Source organism: Syngnathoides biaculeatus, chromosome 10, assembly GCF_019802595.1.
Source record: "Syngnathoides biaculeatus isolate LvHL_M chromosome 10, ASM1980259v1, whole genome shotgun sequence".
In the NCBI taxonomy this organism is placed as follows: domain Eukaryota; kingdom Metazoa; phylum Chordata; class Actinopteri; order Syngnathiformes; family Syngnathidae; genus Syngnathoides; species Syngnathoides biaculeatus.
This window is the reverse complement of record NC_084649.1, coordinates 17,641,705-17,647,704: the sequence shown is the minus strand read 5'-3', so window position 1 is coordinate 17,647,704 and position 6,000 is coordinate 17,641,705.

Here is a 6,000-nt window from a genome sequence, read left to right as displayed (position 1 = left end):
TTGCACGCCACCATCTTTTGCCTTTCTCCTCAGCCCGATAACACCGGTATCACAAAGGGAATCACCGTTTACGATACCGTTTACAACAGATGTGCTCTCGTTTAAAACGTGTGCTTTTTACTTTTGGATGCGCTGACAGTTTACAAATGAGGAAATAACACGGTGATTCCTGTTGGTAAAAACAGTAGCGGTGCCTCTGTTGGCAAACGAGGTTGTATAACTGCCAGTGTTGTAATTGGAATAGGAAAAAGAAGAAGAAAAAAGAACGGAGACACATCTGTTCTTGATGTACAGCCAAAGAAGAAAAGGCACCAAAAAAAAGTCCCTGCTAGAGAGCAATCATTAACACTTCCTCTTACAGATCATGACAATTCCAGTTTAACAGGTCAAGCGAGCATCTTTCTCATGCCATGCTATTTTTAAAAAAAAAATGTATTGTGGAAAATATGCGTTGATGCGTGGGTGCTCACCACTTTTTTCAATTATGTGAACTTTTTTTTTAAATCTCATTTCACATGGAAGACTCAAAATAGAAATTCAAGGTGATGGCACACAGGTGAATGTTTCCTACTGGGTGTGTTTAGCTCGGGCATTTTTTGAGTGCAGCATAAATGTTGAGGGTGTTGGACTGGGAATGACGCACAAATATCCCCTCAATACCTTTGTGTGTTTTTTTTTTAGAGGCAGCAATAATATTTTGATGTGGTCATAGGAGAAGAGAGGGACTTGACTTTAGGAAGGCAAAATTTGTGATATGGTGTAAGATTTAGTGGAATGCAGCCGTTGCGGGCACAAACCAGTGCAATCTGTAGGCCGGTCCCAAGCCCGGATAAATGCAGAGGGTTGCGTCAGGAAGGGCATCCGGCGTAAAAACTGTGCCAAACAAATATGAGCGTTCATCTAAAGAATCCCATACCGGATCGGTCGCGGCCCGGGTTAACAACGCCCGCCCCCGGCACTGCTAACCTGCAGGGCGTCGGTGGAAATTCAGCTACTGTGGGTCGAAGACAAAGAAGAGGAGGAAACCGGATCCAGCGTCAGAAGAAAAAGAAGAATGCACAGAGCCTACAACTGAGTGTAGGGACTTTGAATGTTGGGACTATGACAGGAAAAACTCAGGAGTTGGTTGACATGATGATTAGGTTGATATTCTGTGGATCCAAGAGAGCAGGTGGAAAGGTAGTAAGGCTAGAAGTTTGGGAGCAGGGTTTAAATTGTTCTACCACGGAGTAGATGGGAAGAGAAATGGAGTTGGGGTTATTTTAAAGGAAGAGCTGGCTAAGAATGTCTTGGAGGTGAAAAGAGTATCAGATCGAGTGATGAGACTAAAATTTGAAATTGAGGGTGTTATGTATAATGTGGTTAGCGGCTATGCACCACAGGTAGGATGTGACCTAGAGTTGAAAGAGAAATTCTGGAAGGAACTAGATGAAGTAATTCTGAGCATCCCAGACAGCGAGAGAGTTGTGATTGGTGCAGATTGTAATGGACATATTGGTAAAGGAAACAGGGGCGATGAAGAAGTGATGGGTAAGTACGGCATCCAGGAAAGGAACTTTGAAGGGCAAATGGTGGTGGACTTTGCAAAAAGGATGGAGATGGCTGTTGTGAACACTTATTTCCAGAAGAGGGAGGAACATATAGTGACCTACAAGAGCGGCGGTAGAACCACGCAGGTAGATTATATTTTGTGCAGACGATGTAATCTGAAGGAGGTTACTGACTGTAAAGTAGTGGTAGGGGAGAGTGTAGCTCGACAGCATAGGATGGTAGTATGTAGGATGATTCTGGTGGTGGGTAGGAAGATTAAGAAGACAAAGGTAGAGCAGAGAACCATGTGGTGGAAGCTGAGAAAGGAAGAATGTTGTGCGGCCTTCCGGAAAGAGGTGAGACAGGCTCTCGATGGACAACCGAAGCTCCCGGAAGACTGGACGACGACAGCCAAGGTGATCAGAGAGACAGGCAGGAGAGTACTTGGTGTGTCGTCTGGTAGGAAAGGGGAGAAGGAGACTTGGTGGTGGAACCCCAAAATACAGGGAGTCATACAAGGAAAGAGATTAGCGAAGAAAAAGTAGGATACTGAGAGGACTGAGGAGAGGCGAAAGGAGTACATCGAGATGCGACGTCGGGCAAAGGGAGAGGTGGCAAAGGCTAAACAAGAGGCATATGAAGACATGTACACCAGGTTGGACACGAAAGAAGGAGAAAATGATCTCTACAGGTTGGCCAGACAGAGAGATAGAGATGGGAAGGATGTGCAGAAGGTTAGGGTGATTAAGGATAGAGACGGAAATGTGTTGACTGGTGCCAGTAGTGTGCTAAATAGATGGAAAGAATACTTTGAGAAGTTGATGAATGAAGAAAATGAGAGAGAAGGAAGAGTTGAAGAGGCAAGAGTGAAGGACCAGGAAGTGGAAATGATTACTAAGGGGGAAGTCAGAAAGGCACTACAAAGGATGAAAAATGGAAAGGCAGTTGGTCCTGATGACATACCGGTAGAGGTATGGAAGCAATTTGGAGAGATGGCTGTGGAGTTTTTGACCAACTTATTCAACAGAATACTAGCGGGCGAAAAGATGCCTGAAGAATGGAGGAAAAGTGTTCTAGTTCCCATTTTTAAGAACAAAGGGGATGTTCAGAGCTGTGGGAACTATAGAGGAATAAAGTTGATGAGCCACACAATGAAGTTATGGGAAAGAGTAGTGGAGGCTAGACTCAGGACAGAAGTAAGTATCTGCGAGCAACAGTATGGTTTCATGCCTAGAAAGAGTACCACAGATGCATTATTTGCCTTGAGGATGCTCGTGGAAAAGTACAGAGAAGGTCAGAAGGAGCTACATTGTGTCTTTATGGATCTAGAGAAAGCCTATGACAGAGTACCAAGAGAGGAACTGTGGTACTGCATGCGTAAGTCTGGTGTGGCAGGGAAGTATGTTAAAATAGTACAGGACATGTATGATGGCAGCAGATCAATGGTGAGGTGTGCCTTAGGTGTGACAGAGGAATTTAAGGTGGAGGTGGGACTGCATCAGGGATCAGCTCTGAGCCCCTTCCTGTTTGCAGTGGTAATGGATAGGCTGACAGATGAGGTTAGACTGGAATCCCCTTGGACCATGATGTTCGCAGATGATATTGTGATATGCAGTGAAAGCAGGGAGCATGCAGAGGAACAATTAGAAAGATGGAGACATGCACTGGAAAGGAGAGGAATGAAGATTAGCCGAAGTAAAACAGAATATATGTGCGTGAAAGAGAAAAGTGGAGGGGGAAGAGTGAGGCTACAGGGAGAAGAGATAGCGAGGGTGGATGACTTCAAATACTTGGGGTCAACAATACAGAGCAATGGAGAGTGTGGTCAGGAAGTGAAGAAACGGGTCCAAGCAGGTTGGAACAGCTGGCGAAAGGTGTCTGGTGTGTTATGTGACAGAAGAGTGTCTGCTAGGATGAAGGGCAAAGTTTACAAAACAGTGGTGAGGCCGGCCATGATGTACGGATTAGAGACGGTGGCACTGAAGAAACAACAGGAAGCTGAACTGGAGGTGGCAGAAATGAAGATGTTGAGGTTCTCGCTCGGAGTGACCAGGTTGGATAGGATTAGAAATGAGCTCATTAGAGGGACAGCCAAAGTTGGATGTTTTGGAGACAAGATTCGAGAGAGCAGACTTCGATGGTTTGGACATGTTCAGAGGCAACAGAGTGAGTATATTGGTAAAAGGATGCTGAGGTTGGAGCTGCTAGGCAAAAGAGCGAGAGGAAGACCAAAGAGAAGGTTTATGGATGTTGTGAACGAAAACATGAGGGCAGTTGGGGTTAGAGAGGAAGATGCAGGAGATAGGCTAAGATGGCAAAAGATGACACGCTGTGGCGACCCCTAACGGGACAAGCCGAAAGGAAAAGAAGAAGTGTAAGATTTAGTGGTACAGTCGCCTGACTTTGGTGCAGGCAGTCTGGGTTCGGTTCCCACTCAGCGGCGGTGTGAATGTGGGTGACACTGGTTGGCCATGTCTATGCGTGACCTCCAAATAACAAGTGCAGGGTGTAGTCTCGCTTTTACCCAACGTCAGCTGGGATTGAATCCAGCGCCCTGCAACCCTAGTCAGGATAAACGGTGTTGGAAATGGATTTTAACATGTTGTTTTGGTACAAGGATAAAAAAAAAGCTGTGTTTCTCCATCTTTGCTGTTTTATCATGACTTTGCTATGAGACAAAGCAAGAGGTCTGTGAGTGCGGGAGGCTCCCATTTGCGTGATTAAAAACAGATAACAATGTGTTTTTCCCCGTGCACACATTAAGAGTTCAGATGCAAAAGCAGATAGATCCACTCCAATAAAAATGCATCTATCTGCTTTTGCGTCTGAACACTTCACATGACCTCATTGAAGTAAAGTACAAATAGACAGACACTTTTTAAAACTATCAGGTGTATTTTTTATCTCTCCTTGCATGTGTTCATATTAGATTGCATCGCTTTTTGTCAACATGCGTGTCCTATCTCTTGTCTACTTAAGTTAACATTTTCCCTTGACATACAGCAAAGTCAGTTAACCTGACAAAATCCAGTATAATAGTCATAAGGTGAAATTTTCACTTAAGACTCAAGTCAAGGCAGAATGGACCACAAACAATAAGCAAGTTAAAACATTTTGAGAGGAAAACCAATGGAATGCTCCTCAACTGCCAAGTCGGTGGCCTAACTTCAACTTGCATGGGAATGTTTTGTTCAAACAAAGCTCACGCCTTCTTGACGTTCAAGTGCTCCAAACCTCTGGGAGAGGAAGTGTTGCACAATTTTAATTACATTTACTTTGAGCTCATTCAAAATTGCTGTAGTCTGCATTATCATTCCTTCATAGTGAATTTCATCTTTGTAAAATCATTGAGGAAAGTCTACACTTCTTGCTGGTTTTCAAATCCATTGCGGTTCATAAAGGTTTGAAACTTAACAGATATTCTTTAGATGACAAATTAATGGGAATGAGCTTCATATAGGCAGAATTATTAGTAGCTCGTGATTTATTATTTTTTCAAACCAAGCTCTTGGATTGTGCATAACATTAGATCGAGGAAGTGTACCAAATGCTTTTTTTCTGTGCCATTAAAGGGAAATTCCGGTGGTTTGGATCAACAATGTATCCAATAGGTCGTGTAATATGTACTGTATCTTGACAATGTAATGTTAATCCTCTGTCATTTAATGGTGTTTTGAGAAGATTTTTATCGACAATTACGTATTTTAAGGGACGCCGCCATTTTAGCGATTCACATGACCCATGTGCGCGGATGTGACGTATGAGGTGGTGCACCAAAGGCTCGATTACATGGGACACCTTATGGCTAGCGCTGATTTCTCAGATTTATCCTCATCTGATAAAAAAAAAAATAGCGGTATCGGTTGATCGGGAATACGGAGGAATACTTCCATACAGATTTGAACGTGTGGTTGTAAATAATGTTGACTATTCGGATGGTTCTTCGGATGGGAATGACGCGAGTCTGACGAGCGAGCTCCACCGAGCGAGCTCCGGTGAGCGGTGGGGCCGCGAGCGAGCTCCATCTGTAAATAATGTTGAATATTTGGATGGTTCTTTGGACGTAATGATGAGGAGTCTGATGAGCGAGCGCCGGCACCGGGGCTCGGGGAGCTCGCTCACGGCCTGACCGCATTCCGGAGTTCGCTTGCCGGGGCTCGGGGAGCTTGCTCACGGCCCGCCGCTCCTGGGATCTCATTGGCCGGAGCTCGCTCGTGGCCCCGCCCTCGTCGGAGCTTGCTCGTCAGACTCCGCGTCATTCCCATTCGAAGAACCAGCCGAATAATCAACATTATTGACAGCCACAGGTTCAAATCTGTATGGAAGTATTCCTCCACCTTCCCGATCAACCGATACTGCTATTTCTTCATCAGATGAGGATAAATCCAAGAAATCAGTGCTTGCCATAATGAATGTCCCATGTAATTGAGTCTTTGGTGAGTCCCCTCATATGTCACATTTGCGCACGCA